Source organism: Sitodiplosis mosellana, unplaced genomic scaffold (assembly GCF_009176505.1).
Source record: "Sitodiplosis mosellana isolate CC-2019 unplaced genomic scaffold, AAFC_SMos_1.0 Smas_scaffold_1, whole genome shotgun sequence".
In the NCBI taxonomy this organism is placed as follows: Eukaryota; Metazoa; Arthropoda; class Insecta; order Diptera; family Cecidomyiidae; genus Sitodiplosis; species Sitodiplosis mosellana.
In genome coordinates this window covers 3854804-3871775 of record NW_022595244.1, presented here as the reverse complement: position 1 = coordinate 3871775, position 16972 = coordinate 3854804, and the positions used below count along the sequence as shown (strand labels likewise).

General features: G+C 38.4%; 1 protein-coding gene across 1 annotated transcript in view; it reads left to right on the top strand.

Annotated features, from left to right (window-relative positions):
• The first annotated feature begins 4261 nt into the window (after positions 1-4261).
• LOC129566466 (uncharacterized) overlaps positions 4262-16972 on the top strand; it is a 69716-nt gene continuing 57005 nt past the window's right edge. The window contains exon 1 of the mRNA XM_055442427.1: positions 4262-5583. The gene's annotated coding sequence lies outside the window, so the exon portion shown is untranslated. The remainder of the gene's footprint in view (positions 5584-16972) is intronic.

Here is a 16972-nt window from a genome sequence, read left to right as displayed (position 1 = left end):
TCATTTTGCACACATGCCGTAAATACTTTGGCATACGACGGCAGCAAAAGTATACCGGTATTTTTTTGCCGAATCTAATGAACATTCTGGAAAACTGACCTTTTCGAGGGAGCAAACGACGAATGGTTGTAATTGTGCCTACACAAACTGTATTATTTACGCATATGGTCTAGCATTGGACAAGCACAATTTTCGTAGTACTTTTGTTTACGTTGAAACTATTCATTTGTATTTAATATAGATGGAAGCGGAAATATTTGACTTGGGCTGTTATTGGAGCATCATTTTTAGACAACAAAAAAACGCCAAAACACAAGCATGTTTTTTTCAACTGGCCTATCGCCAACACAACAACGATTAATAAGAATCTCTTTGTGTATCGTATTGCTATTTTTAATTACAAACGATCCGATTTTCTTTATCTCTTTTTTTCTGGGTCAGCCCACATATATTCCAAATGATAGACCGAATATTGCGTGATACAACAAATTCAATCCTAGCTCACATTCACATATATTTGTACGCTTTTTTTTCATTTCTTCTTTTTCAAACAGAGAAGGAAAAAACCAACTATTCCAGTATTTATTTAGCAAAACAAATTCGCTGTGTACTTTTTTCTGGCGTCAAAACCAAACCAATTTCCCATTCAGTGTTCACATTTTTCAATATTGCGAATGACAAATAGCTAGCCTTTTAAACAGACATTTTGTTCCATTTCAGCATCGTTATTGTATTTTCAAAAGGCACTGGAGCTTGACTGTCACTACACATGCAACCAGACCCATCTTTCATGGTGAATTTATGAATAAATTTGTCTGGCTTTTGCTGTTGAGGCTGCTACTGCTGCTACTGCTGTTGCTGAACGGTTTTGTTCACCGCTCGCACTTTATGTAAACCAAAAGAAAAATAAGACACGAATTTACACACACCCACAGTAATGCGAGACGAACACACAAACATTGAAAGAGGACAAAGGGAGAGAGGGACAAGGATGAAAAAAAAAACATTGTTTGCGGCGAATATAAAGATAAAGACCCATCATTATATGGTGCGCATGATATTCGATCAGCATTTTGTATTTTGTGTACGAAGCGTGCAAACGCCGAGCAACGTGAACAGAAACCGAATCTGTATCGTGGATGGAGAAAACGAAATTGAAACAGAGGAAGGAAGATTCACACAGAGCAGAAGCAAGCAAGCAAGTCGATGGTTTGCCATAACTTCTGAACTTATCAAATATTCATATATAAATATGAAATATGTAACAATTTAGTTGATTCTCTAGTCCATTTCATCGGTGTGGCCAAGCGATGATAGATATCATGTTTCATGTGCACGATGCACAATGCGCATCAACCCACCGACAATCCGTTGGCCATCCAGAAGTTAAGATGATGATTCGACCTCAATTAAATTTGTGTAATGCTATGCCATCTCAAATGTGAAACGGAGTGCGAGAAAGTGAGTGAATGTGAAAGAAAGAGATGGGATGCACGTACAAACAAAGTTAACGGTCTGGAGTTTTACGTTTGTTCAACGGATAAATGCACGATTTACGTTTTATTGGCATACGATTGCGGTTTTTGGGTGGGTGGCAATGTTTGTGATAATGTTCCACGTTGATAATTTCAGGTGCCGAATTCCAACTCGTGTTAGTCATTAAACGATTAATGGAAAAAAAGGGAAAAAAATACGAAACGAGCCTGCTGCTATTGGATTTTATGTTCGCACTGAACCCGAAAGTATTCTCAAAATGGAACATTTATAGCAAGTCTTGTGCACATCATAGATATCCACTTTGACATGATAAAGTGTGGCTATTTGTGCGGTGTATGTCTCCATCTCTCTTTCGCTCTCTCGATCTCGCTCACTCTCGGTCGGCACCGATTGTCGAGAAAATTTGGAAAATTTTCAAACAACAATTCGTCTATAGTTTAAGGTCGGTCTGGCCATCCAGTCTAATTTATTAGATGATAGTAGAGGATATCGGCATTTTAAAAGCGCACCTGAAAAACCGACGAGCACAAAATGTGTTGCACATTAGCAGCCAAACAGTTCAAAGCGCTCAAGCAGCAGGCGCTTTGAATTCAATTAAAGTTTTGAGCCTTTTGTTTTTGCTCACAAATGGTCAACGGGCTTTCTATCTCTCTCTCTCTCTTTCTCGTTTCATTCGTTCGTTGGTTCGTTGGATTGCTTTGTCATTGTGCCAAGAACACCAAGAAAGAAGATGCATTCGATGAGAATGAATTTTCAATGCTTTGTCCCAACGTTGGCATAGGTCATGGGGTCAAATGTTAAATAAATTAAAAGTCAACCGGATGCTGAAAACTGATTCTCTATTGGGTCTGGGAATTAGTTTTGTCGATTTTTTTAAATTTTCAAACATTTATTTGAATACCAAAATGAAATTACATTTCAATCAAAATATTGTCCATCGGAAGCGATGACCTTCTGCCACAATGTGGGCAATTGACGGATGCCTGCCTTAAAAAATTCCTCATCTTTTGAGGCTATAAATGCATCGAGCCAATTTTGGATTTCTTCAACTGAAGAGAACCGCTCTCCGTCCATATGGTTTTGCATCGATCGAAACAAATGGTAGTCGGAAGGAGCCAGGTCTGGGCTATACGGGGCGTGAGCCAAAACTTCCCATCCGCTATTTTCCAAGTAGTTTTTGACCGATTTCTCAATGTGTGGCCGAGCATTGTCATGTAGGAAAATCAATGTCTCTTTTCTGGTCTCCCATTTCGTGCGTTTTTCTTTGATTGCTTGTTTCAAACGTATCAATTGTTGTCGGTAGAAAGGCCCATCGATGGTTTGACCACTTCTCAGCAGCTCATAATACACCACTCCCTCCTCATCCCACCAAATAGACAGCATTACCTTGTCGCCGTGAATTTCTTGTTTTGGCTGTGATGTTGCTGGTTGGCCGGGCTTAACATACGATGCTTTGCGCTTGGGGTTATCGTAATGAATCCATTTTTCGTCACCAGTGACAATTCGATACAGAAAACCTCTTTTTTTGTGCCTTGCGAGCAGCATTTCGCAAGTCACTAAACGCCTTTCAGCTTGCGCTGGCGTCAATTCATGTGGTACCCAATTTGACAACTTGCGAATGAAACCAAGGGCCCTTAAACGATATCCAACAGTGCTTCGGCCAACATTCAATGCTCTGGCAAGCTCATCTTGAGTTTGACTCGAATCTTCATCGAGCAATGCCTCCAATTCCGCATCTTCAAACTTTTTTGGCTGGCCGGGACGTTCCTTGTCTTCCGTGCTAAAATCACCACTTTTGAACCGTGAAAACCACCGTTCACATGTACGTTCCGATGGAGCATGCTCACCATAGGCTTCCACCAACATTCGATGCGCTTCAGCCGCAGTTTTCTTCAAATGAAAGCAAAAAATTAATGCTTGCGGGAAATGTTGCTTTTTCGGTACAAAATTTGACATATTTAAGGCGCAAAAAAAATGTTTATCCAAACTTCGATGAAATGATAGATGATGATTTTTGTAGTTTGACACTAGACCACTCATGTGAAAAAGAAAAAAGTATTGCCCGATACAACCATGCAAAGTTACGCCATCTTTTGAAAAATCGACACGATTAATTCCCAGACCCAATATAAATGAAAGCGTGAACGGCAAAGAGCGAGAGAGAAAGACACTGAGTGTACTTGTGCAATGATAAAGCTGTTGTGCCAGCCAAAAATGCCAGCCCATCGACAACGCATTGCACTGTTATTATTTGAAAATCTTCGGCATTTCATAAAATAGTCATATGGTAATGCTAACCAGTTTCCGAATTGAGTCAAATGTCCCATAGGCTTTCAAATAAATGCATATTTCAAACGCCTCACGTCAATAACCACACAGTGAAACGGATATAATGTTCCACGATGTCCGTTAAACCCGTTTGTTCATGCATCGCTATCGACGATTGAGCCAAAAACGAATTCTATGATTCCATTGAAATTCTTCAGCGTCTTGCGTTCGTCATTGATTTGTATGTACTAATTGCAGCCAGAAAATGCTATGATATTAGAATGAATGTGTTGAACTGCAGTTTCTCCGCTTCGTCGTGGCGATGCGCTGCGCATACTCCACGATCCAACGCCCCGACCTTACACAATTTCATTCAATACAACATTGGAAGCAGCTCCATATGCGGTTCGACGAGAGTGATTTTCTCCTTATTTTGTCCGCTTTTTTGGATGGAACATTTGTTGGTTGATCTGATTTTTCAGTTGGATGCTGCTAGGCGGTTTGTTCAGCTGTTTTCATGCCATAGTCGGTTAGAGTACAAAATTGAAATTCGCTTGATAGCATCGTATAAAGTGACAGGAATAAAATATTCAACAAACGTGTGACTTTCGGTGCGTATAACATATATTCGATTTCAAATGAATGACACAATGTCATCGGTTGTGGTGTGGTGATGATGATGGTGGTATGATGTGAATCTCTGTGAAAAGTGAATGACAATCCCGCTGTTTGTAACCAATTGTAACTCATTAAACGAGGTTTCAGTAATTGGAAAATTCCATATTTTATCATCGCGCTGGTGTAAACCACCAAAAGTGAACTGACGAAACCTGTGCCGCATTTTATGTGTGGTGTAGAAAGTTATGAGTAAAATATGAAAGCTCAACCTAAATTGAAATTGAAAGTGCATACTTTTTGACAGTTGATAACATATGTGCGGCACAAATTATCATAAAAGAAGATCAATTGCTGTCAAATAAAAACGTTAGATAACAAAAGGGCGAAAAAAGCGTCGAAGATAGAACGCCTCCACGAAACGTAAAAGTTGAAGAACCATCGCATATGAGTAAAGACCACCCGTGAAATTCAACTTAGTGTCAGTCAAGAAATACGACAACAACAACATAAAATCAAACCTCAAAAAGAAACGGCGTGTGTGTGTAGCAACAAAAACTGTGGTGAATCTTATCCATATGACATTCGTTGATATTGGATATTTTTATGCTGAAGCATAATAAATTTCGAAACTCATTTATTGTCGGTTGCATTTTGGGCGGATACACACACATACACATTCACAAAAAAGTGCTACAAAGTTGAAAACCCCATACACAAACGCAACCTCACCTAACCATCCGTCGTTCGGGCAAACAATGAAAATTGGAAAAATCAACAGAGGCAAGCATATTCTATCAAGAGAGTGAGAGAGAGAGAGAAATAAATATAAAATTCGGGAGCAAAAATCAGATTTATGCACATAGCCAACACACCGTTGAACATTTGGTCAGTGTGTGACAGAAAAAAAAGTGGAGCAAAAAAAAGATAATAAAAAAAGGAAGAATTTGCGAATCGCAATTTCAAACTGGATTATGTAATATTGTGTGTTGTGTGTGCACGGACATTCCAATTTTCGAAAGCCATTTAATTGTCGGAAATGTGCTTTGGTTCGCAGTGATAACTCTTCGCTCTGGCTGCTACTGCTGCTGCTTGCTGTGCATAAAAAAAGAGAAATATCAGGAAAAGGAGTATATGGCGAATCGCATGAAATCGAACTGAGTTGACCCAGTTGCAGCAGTTCAGGACGTCAATCTTGTTAGCGTAAGTTGTTTTTTTCTTCTTTTCATTCCATTTCTTTCTCTCTTCGTGTGTATCTCTTTTCTCATTCCGTTGAAGTCATACTAAAGATCTTGTGCACTTCTGTCCGTTGTCATTCCCAATTTTCTCATATATGCGATTGTCTCAAAGTTTATATTATATTAAGAAAATTAAAGCCGAACACTGAACTTTTGTGTTCCCGCATTTCTCTCATCTTTACCAACTGAATTTTCGTCAATTCCGTTTTAATTGTAGCAAATCTTTTTAAATGTGTCTGTGCATACGGATGCAAAGAGAAAATCTTTTCTTGGCACAAAACTTCCGTTCGCATTTATCATTCGTTCGTTTGGCACTTAATGTAGGTGTGTGTATGTTTACAATGTGCATATGTGTTGGTGCTTTGGTCGAACTTGTTCGTACTTTCACTTATAGCATGAACTTTTTTTCTTCTTCTTCCTTGTATTGATGTGTGTTTTTGGGAGGATGCATTGGTAACATCAACATAAATACAATTCGACACTTGTTTCGATGCTGTTACTAAGTAGTTTAGCACACGCATATAGCCGATCCGCGATAATAGAGACAAAACAATGTTATAAATTACCTTTTGTGTTCCCCCAACCACCTCCATCTCTCAGTCTCTCTCTTTTTTTCCACAAAACTTTATGCGGAATTGTTACAAAGTGTGTTGTGACGATGAAACTGTGATTACATGGAAAAGTTTTGCGACTGCTTCTTCGGTGTGAAAGTCGTGGTGCTTTTCTTTCGGTGCAAAAAGCCATTCGATCGAATCAAACGCAATAAGTCGTCTCGATGTGAAAACAAAGTGCGAAGGTTGCAAATATAGATGTTGTTCTTTGGATACAACAATTGCCACACGAAGCTTACGAGAATGGTTTGCAAAAATGTTTGTTTGGATGAAAAACATGAGGCAGCCGTCATATGTGTATGTGTATGTGTGTGAGAGGGCATGTGAACGTTGCATGATTTAGCAAAATAAGCGTAATCCTTAAATCAAGTCCCCCACGTAAATTAATTATGAAAATGGTGCCGACGCACTCTTTCATCTCTCTCGTATTCGGTTTACTCTCCCTCTACCGTTCTCTGGGTTTAAACTTTAAACGAACATTAAAGAATTTCATTTTAATATAAATCGAATCAGCATTTTCGGCATACCAAATTATGCGGCACTTGTACCCTCCATTGCTCGCATCGTGGATATATGTGCGAGTACAAGTGTACATACCACATTCTCTTGCCAAAATTTCAACCATTTTCATTTGATTTAATTAACTCGAATGTAACAAACGCAACCAAACGATGTGCTGTGTTGAGCCGAGAAAATGTGGCGACGACGACGTGGATTTCGGAACCCACAAAAAAAAACCCTGTGATAATAATGAACGTAGAAACAAACATGTGCACAAAGAATGTCACACACATTAATGGGCGCTGGAGCGTAATACCAAACTCACTCTCTCTCTCTATTATTCACACACATTGAACTGATTACATCCAAGTGGTCACGAATTTTTCACCGCACACCAACCATTTCAACAACGACGGATGACAACGACGAAAACGATGTGCTTCTTGAAGACATTGCAAAGTCGCTAGCATTTATTGTACCACTTCCAATTTAAAAAAACTCATCATTATACTCCCCCAAAAGATGTCATTTAGTTTTCCATTTGTCTGTCGCATTCAAACCTCCATGGAATGCATCGATTGCTACAATTTAATAGACACGCACTGCAGTTTTCGTGTTGAATAAGAGACATGAATGTGTCATTTCTACATCAAATTACTTGAGCCGTTTATTTGCGTTGCCAACACCTTCGCTCATCTCATGACACACACATACACACGCACTATAGTTTCTTTGTTGTTCACGAACGTGTGTTGAAAATGTTTCCTAAGTTTTATGTGTTGTTGCAAAATTTGGTATATATCACCGTCGCCGTCGCCGCCGTGCTCACTGATTTCTCCGTGGAGAAACGGAATGATGAAGAGTTTTCCATCTCATGCACTGATCCGTTTGGTTAACAAGATATCACATATGGTTGCGATGAAAAAGGTGGAAAAGATGTCGAACGGAACATTTTGCAACGTCTTATCTTTTGATGCGTAATTTAGTTTTGTGTGCTGTGTGTTGAAAATGTGATAAAAAGATTTGGTGAACGTGTGTTGATTGTAGTAGGTTGAAACTTTTCGAAAAGTTCATGCAACCAACTTTGTACACAATCCGAAATATCGGTTGAAACGACCAACATGAATTGAGGTTGAGATCATTGCCTAATTTCAGAAAGAATAAGATTCCACAACAACATCAACAAAAATCAAAACCAATGCGAAAGTAATCACCTTCGAACCGAAAGAGATCAAATAAATGGCCGTAGGAACTTCGGCCATGCCAATTCTTGGGAACAATTCACTCCGATTTGAAAATCGTATCACATTAATATTTTAAGCAAATCTACATAAAAAGGTGAATGGAGGGAAAAGAAATCCGGTTATACAATTCAAAAGGGTTGAACACGATTTTCAATGGCTTCTCCTTCGATTTTTTCCCTTGTTCTTTCGTTTGGCCTAAAGTCAATTTCGTTCACCATTGTGAGTAGAGCAATCATTAGGTTCATCTTTTTTCGTTCAATTTATGGCATTTACCTGTACCGCGAAGTATATTTTTAAAGCCTGATGTGATTACCTTTCTCGCAAGGCAAAGGCAAGCAATGGTTTGATATATCCTGTTTGGTAAATTGGACAAAAAAACGCAAAGTGGTTATCTGTGTGGAATCTGACATTTGATGGACACTCTTAGGTCGTTTCATGTTCTTGTAACTCAATATAAACATGCTTCTGTGTTCATTAGAGAAAATTCTATTAATTAAGCTGAAGATGCTTTCATTTATTTTTTTCTTGCCAAGAGAGAAAGAGGTCTTTGTGTGTATCTTAAATGACCTTCTTGAGTTCGCATGATTTGATGTGTGCAGAATATGTTATTTGGTGCTGACATTTACAAGCACAAGAAAATGGATTGTTCATTTGATAAAAGAGCCTCTCGATTCTCTTCGTCCGTGTCTTTCTTTCTACTCTCTCTCCATTTCTCTTGATTTTTCCGCCACTGGATGTAGCCGAGTGTGGATGTGGCCGGGTGGTTGAGTGATTTTGTACGAATGCGTACACAGTGAATCTGCATGTTTTCATTTCGAATTCCGCATTTAATTTATAAGTCGATGTTTGTCTCACAGTGTGTTTGTAATCCCCGTTGCGTGTCATTAGTCAAACAAATCAGCACTATCCCCTTCCCGTTCGTTTGTTTCGATTCGCATTATCTCTTCCGTAGAATCGTAAACTTTGAAGCAATTGAATCAACAACCAAGTAAATTGAATAAGTAAAACGCGGTTGTGAATATTTATGATAGATTTATTTATTTATGTGATTTGGATGTGAGTGCGTGCCAGACATGCTAAATGATTTGTCGCTGGATTCGGTCGATATTTACGGAATATGGTGCAGCTGAAGACGGCCGAAGCGATGAAAGATAAGCAAAACATACACACAGCTAGTGAGCTGTTTGCGAGATTTTTAGTTACATCATCAATAAATTGAAATCGTTCGCACCTCAACATAATGTTAGCTCTCATCGTAACCTTTTGAACGGTTTTCTGTGAATTATTGACTTGGCACATCTCGGCGAGATGTCTAATTTGTGCGCGCTCCCCTTCATTTACCATCCATTTGCTGGTATATAGGGTGCTCATGATGTCTGTACTATGCTGTAGTGTTTGAGGCGAAGAAGCGCGCTTAACACTGAAAGCGATGTGTGTGCATAAATAAAATTGAAGCAGCCAAAGCGTTTGCTTCATTTACTCAACACAGCGTAATAAAACCAAATTCAATTTAAAAGACTTATTCACTATGTGCCATGTCACACACTTTCTCCTCCGAACACAGAGTGTGAGTGCGAACGAAAGATAGTCAAGTGATTTTGTGTTAGTCTTTGACAATATTGTGATTTTCTTTCGCCCATTTTCATTTCTGCTTCGTGCAATAGTCTCGCACACAAATTAATAATTAATTGCCATCGCCGGAGATTGTACACGTATAAAAGACAAACAGTTAACATCGTTCGTATCACTAATGATGATGGTTTTTCTACTTGATTTCGAATCACTTACTATTTATTGCTGGGCTCTTTGAAATGTGAACATCAAAGCTATAATTGAATCGTTCGGATGTCACAATTTAGACAGCAATCAAATCATTATTTACAGACAATCGAATCCATTCCGTAAATCAATCAAATGCTCAAGTGCTTAAGCTGTTTCGTATTGAATATGCAGAAATTGTGATGCAATCATATCCACACAAGCCACAAATATACATTTCCGAACTAATCCAACAGGTTTTGTGCTTCGCTTGCAAAGTATTCGATGCCAAATCGATTCAGCGTGCACATCATTCTGTCTGAGAAGAGAGTCAGCATCAATAATAATTGACTAGGCAGGAAATTAGTTTGCCTTTTCCGGTTCAATATTGTATACACCAAATGACCGGTGGCACATTATATAAACAGCAATAAATTCATTATGTAATAAGACAATCAACTGCTGCTCGACAACACACTGAATAAACAATGTGACGAAAAGCGTGGTTTGGTCTAGCTGGATGACGACCAACAATAGGATTCATACAGTTGATATTTATTGATGTGACGATATCAAATTATAAAGATAGACACATCGTATCGATCCAATCGGCTCGTTGGTTTCACGTTGCCTTTTGCTTGGAAAAGCAATTAGAACGCTATTCTCCACTTTATATAGAGACATTTTGGTGCGTCGAAACTTGAGAATGGCTTGAAAATTATGGTGATAATTCAGTGTTGGGCCGGTTTTCGGAGAGGAGTATGGCTACATAATTTATTGGCTTAAATCATGGAGGAGTTTATTTGAGTGTCGTTGCGTTGCGAGGATTTATAGTTGGCACTTAACCCGCGTCAGCTGACGCGCCAGAAGGAGTAACCATCTTATTAGTCTATAATTTAAGAGCGGATATTTCACTCTCAACGTACAATTAATTCGTTCCAGCTAAGGCAGCAGCAGTCATCTCCATTGAAGCAATTTATACACACTACGAATATTATACGATGTTCCACTGTGTCACACACAGAATTTATCCATTTTTTATTTATGAGCTCATTCATTCCGTGATGACCAATTGGTCAGATAGAACTTTTACCCTAAAATCGAAGGAATATTCCAAGTATTTTTTGATGAGCCCATTTTGTCACCAATTTTGATATATTGGAATCGGATTACAATTTTCTTTTGATTTGTCGAACGCGTTCGGACACTGATTCCAATGAATTATGAATTATGTAGCTTTTCAAATCACTTAAATCATCATAATTTATGGTGCTACATATTGAGAGGTTTTATTTCGAACGGCAATGAAATATGTCAAACGAGAAGGTTTCACGTGTACTAATCACAGCGAATTACTCGGAAATATAGTAATAAATATCACGAGCAAAAACTTTCATGTGTCTTCCGGTATTTGTTGTGTCTCTGAATTATGACTCGAACTGCAAATAAAGTGTAAACAATTGCTTTTAAAGAGGAAAACATGTAAAGGCATCGTTGATTATAAGACATTACCGACCGACACGGATGTAAATTCGAGAATGTTAGCGATCATTTAAGCGCTATTTGCCATTTATTCAAACGAAATGGGATGATTTTCCGTTGTTAGCAACCTTCGCTCTGCGCATTTTATGTCCCTTGTTTCGGGAAAAGGTCTCGAAATTCCGAGATGATGTCAAGGAAATGACAAACATATGGCAAACAAATGAGTCCAATCAAGTGAAGTCGATGCTTCTTGGAAATCACAATATATTTTTAATTGAGTAAATTCCAATGCGAAAACACCCACAGAATATTTACCGAAAATTGATAGAAAAACACCGAATAACACAACAAATAATATTGTCATGACACTCCTAAATTTATTTCCGAAAATCCGACGTGATTGAAATAGGGAATTCCGCATGATTGATATTTTAAATTGGCAATTGTTTTATGTGGGAACATGGCGGATTCAACAACAAGATAAGCATTAACAAATGCCAACAGGCAACCGAATTGCCACACACACACACAGAGACACACGCGCTTGCATCGTTAAAATAGTCTAGATGACAAATGCTACACAAATGAAAACTCTCGATTTGAAGAGTACAAAAACCAAACTAGCATGCCTACATTGACATTTGAAACGGCGAACGAAAATGTAAATGGGATCGCTGCCATTTAATGGTAAATCGAAAATCGATACTCACTTTAAATTAAACGTTTATGTCATTCAATTTAATATTTGCACAAGTCAATTGTGGAATTGGTTTATGTGTGTTAGTGTGCCCGGGCACTAGCAATATTTTCTAATTCTGTATGTCAATCCGTTCGCTAAATTAATTGTTTAACTTTATGGCAGTCATCGATAACTGCTCGGGAATTATCTTTGGCTCGTTGGATGCCACTTGAGCAACGGAAATTATTGCCATCATATATCTATTGGTGAGACGTAAAAGAACGCAAGTTGGTCCAACTTCGTAGCAATAAAGAGAAGTATGTTTCATTGCAACTAATAATGGTTAAAAGAATGTATGTTCGTTTTTAGCGGGTCCTCGTGGTTTTTCAAGGTTTCAATTATCTCTTATCTCTTATCAGTTCCGCGAAAAGCGCAAAAAATGATAAGAAAAAAAAAGTTCTATATACAATTTGTTTTTTTATGTGCGCGATTTGCGTGCAACTGATAAGAGATAAGAGATAGATGTCTTCAGAAATGGTATAGAAGACCTTGAGTACTACAACTTTGCCGAAAACACCAAGTTATTATCTTTTATCAGTTCCGCGGAAACCGTGAAAAACCGCGGAGGCTAGACGGGATGCCAACATACTTCCTTTTAACGCAGATAGAATCAACAGAAAACATACTTTCCTTTTCAAAAATATAAATCGACAAAAAAACATACATTCTTTTACGTCTCACGAATAGATATTTACATTGGATGAATACGGAATGGGGCGACGAATTTTGGTGCGTACAAACAAAAAGTAATCTAAAATTTTGGGCGCTGCAATTCGTGGAATAATTCGCTTCGATTGTAATGTGACTTGACTTGAATTCGAGCACAAGATTGGCAACAGCGGTGATGGTGACGGTGACAGTGGTATCAGTAGTGGGAAACGAGAGAGAATGTTACTTAATATAATGATTTCCCCAGTGATTTGGTGTATTCAACGCAAATGACACATTCAAATCGACTTACAAACGAAAAGATAATTCTACCATTGTGTCACATACTGTGAGCTCGGCAGCTTTGTGAGCATTTGCAGCCTGGAAACACATTCATATTTTCCGAGTTGACGGTTTGCGATTGGCTTGGTCGTTTGTTCCCCCCCCCCGTTCTCGCTCTTTGGCCCATCGCAATCGACGAATTTCGAACTGTGTGTACCGAAAAATGTCGGCATTTATCATAAGCCGGATAATTAAATACTACGTAACGATCATATTTATTTTATTGTCGTGTGCTTGGATTAATAGCGAATTATTGTTATTGGGTATTACGCGAGCTTCAACTGTTCGAGGCTCATTCAATTTGAGCTAAAGACGTGATGTCATTTTTTGTTCGCTCGTTTGCTCCCTTTTCATGGCATCATTTTGAAATTCGAGAGACTTACTCACGATATTATGAATATTAAGCGAACAGTTACATTTCTTTCACTCATTCAAATCGCGCAGCCATTGATACAAAAAAAGCTCCCGGTTTATTCTCGACATTCGCATAATAAACGTTCTCGATGTTGTCAATTTTTTTTTCATTCGCTCTCTCTCTCTCTCACTCTCTCTCTTTCTCTCTCTCTCTCTCTCTCTCTCCCTCGTACTTCTCCTCCGTCGTTTATAATCGCTCAAAATACATTCAACCATTTGGTTTTTATACCGAAATAAGCAATTCATGCCGATTGAAATCTGCAACGTTTCTCTTTAACACAATCTAAATTCCACATGACAAATACTCTCGTTCGCTGAGTACATATTGAAAACACGTTTCGTTTTCGGCGTCTTGAAGTGACATTTGGAACATCAGATTGAAATTACTCGACAGGGTGCCATTCTAAACTCGTGTAACCAAAAAAGAGCCAAACGAATAAGAAGAAGTAGAAAAAAAATGACGACAAACAATCGTAAGACGATTTTGGAGAGAGAAAAAAACGGAACAGCAAAGATGACATTGAAATTGTAAATGGTGTTTTATTGCGACACTGAAACGAGAGGTACTTATAAAACAACTTGTTCGCCAGAGAAACGAGAAAAAATGGCCGATGCGCACGTGATTCACAAAAAAGCCAAACATATTGTGATTTTAAAGTAGCAAAAACCAGACCAGACCCGACCCGACCCATAGTGCTTGAATGTTTATTGGAAACATACGCTGAAAAGTGGCGATAAGACGATAATATCACACGAAAATTATGGATATGCCAACAAACGGCGAGAGTCGATGTAAAACGTGGAATATGCAGCGAAACCAGGAGAGCGAACGGTTCACAAGGAAGAATAATAATTATTACGGCATTTGCACACAGAGTGTGTTATTTTTTGGCGCGCATTTTCTCGAGCGAGCCATAAACAGGCGGACTGGTGAATAAATTTTCGATCAATCACTTGCAATCACCGAAAACCGAACCGCACCCGAGGCGTCGCCATGTGTTGCTGCCATTCGACACACTTTTGCCATCCAATTATTCGACTATTATGTAAGAAACGTTGAAATTTAATTTCAACTTGGTAAACGCAAACTTCCAGATTACTTCCGAAACTAATGAGTAACATTTAATTTTACTTGCCGTTCGAGTTAATGTGCGCGCGCTTGTTTCAACTATGACCGAAAAAATGTCGAAATCTTAAGTACTTGTGATAAAAATGCGAGTAAAGCAAACCGAATATTGCTAATAAAGAAGAAAATGGTGCAGAAATTCAATCGATAGTTTAAAGCAGTGACATTGCGATTCGACGCAGTCATTTTTGATTTTGCTGGATTTTTTCTCTCTTCCTCTCGACTGCGTTCATTGCAAAGTGTGATCAAGTGAGTGCACATTATGTCTATTACGTTGGCTGTATGCATAATTTGTTGAAAATATGTACCGGAATATAATAGATGTTGCGATAAAAATCGCGTGAAATAAGTTGCTCATTTGATTGCTGGATGCTGTGTATGTGTCACATCTTCAACGATAATGCCATTCAATTTGCTGCATGCACTCAAGCCAACCAGGGAAAATACTACACATGTGCCACTCTATCTCTCACTCTGATGCTGTTGCTATTTGCCTTTTCCCATTCTCTTCGAGACCAGAGCACACAAAATGTAATACAATAGAGAGCACATAATGAAATCATTTATATGAGATGACATAAACGAATATGAAGTGTAATCGCTTTGTATAGTAAATATTATATTAAACGGTGACGACATTGCTGCCGAATAAACGCAACGTGCAAACCCATAGAACGGGACACCGTTGATGTTGCTCTCCTTCGCAGGCACTATAAAGCACACCAACGAACAGCATCCAAATAATAATAATATGCAGTAATATTGTGTTACATAATAACTAAAATTATTGTGTGTGTGTGTCTGTATCTTTGGATGAAGGCGCTCAAATCGTTTTGAATAATCGGAATGTTGAGGAGCAGCCGTTTTGAAGAACAAAAACACGCAGCATCCATTTTCACAGTCTGACTCGCACACAGCCAGAACAGCAAAAAAAAAACATGTCATTTGCAGTTATCTGTGTGAATCAACGAAAATTTACTCGAGTATAAAGCAGCATCATCATCATCATCATCATCATGCGAAAATTTGGAACTGGAAAATTGGAAAGAGTGCATGAAATTGGCAAATGGTCTATTTGCTGCTTGCTCGCTTCGCATTTGTGTGTATCGTATTTTGAGGTTTTTGCTTGCTAGCGAACGAGTGAGCGAGCGAGCGAATCCTTTGTCGTGCCAACACAGTTGGATGACGAACAACGCCCAATCGACGAAAATTAACCCCAAAAATGTGAACAAACACAAGAAAACAAACAAGAACAAGAACTTCAAACGATTTTTGGTTAGCAGAAAATTGGAAGAATTATGGTATAGTCTGTTTCGAACCAACCGTTGTGACAAAAGATTGAACTTATTTCAAGTTTTTCTTTCGTCGCTTTGGGCAATTTTTCTTTAAAAAAAATCTTTATACATATACGCGTTTATGTTCACTTGTACACTTGACAAAAAAAAATATTCGGAAAAAGAATATGTTCGAGGGAGAGAAACGAGCGATACAGATAGGGAGCGAGCGAACGCAGAAAATAGAGAAACGAGCAACAGAGAAGCAGAACCGCATCCCGATGATATTTGAATTGAAGATTATACTCGCCGGCGGCTAGTTACCAATGAGATTCCAACACAAAGAGAGGGAAAGAGACACAAAATACGATGACAAAGCGAAACGCTTGAATGACGAAGAAATTAGGATATCTAAATGCATAGCTTTGGTAATGCATAATAACCATCGTTTCGGTAAATTGAACCAAATATCAGCAACCAACCGTCAACGAACAGCCAACACAATTGCGAGGATGCAAAACGAAAATCGGAAAATGAAACTCACCACCACACAGAAAACAAAACAAAGCACAACGAACAAAGCGATACAGTACAGCGCTCGCAATGAAATATTAAAGAGAAACATGCAATTTATTTTGCATTAACCTAAACGATTGATGCATGAACGTTGAAATGCTTATTTTACAAGCGAATCGTTTTTTTTTGGCGGGCTAGATTCACCAACCAAATGGTTTTGCACTTTTCGATCTATGCGCGGGCGGAGCGACGACCTTTGCCAAAAGCTTATTTATACATATGACAAATGCACTGTTTTCTGGTGCTGGTGTTTTCCTGTGCTGCACTGCAACATTTTTGAGTGTAAAGACTAATATTGAGTTTGGGCAATATAGAGGTTTCAACTATTTTAAGATGAATTTACACCGAAATTTGGGTAAAATGAGTTATTTTCTATGCGTATGTCCAAACGGCTACTGTTCATATACGCGCTAATACATAGGCACGCACTGGTGCCGAGTCTGTGTATTTACATCTAGGGGGTAGACACAACATTTAAAACTTGAATTTTTTTAGATCTTTTCAAATCTGTAGGAATCTCAAATCTCGAGCAAATTCAAATACTTTCGAATCTCTATGAATCCTTATGAATCTTCTCAAATCAAAATGGCTGACTTGTCAAAAAGGTCAAACAAATCAGTAAGATTTTTACAAATCTTT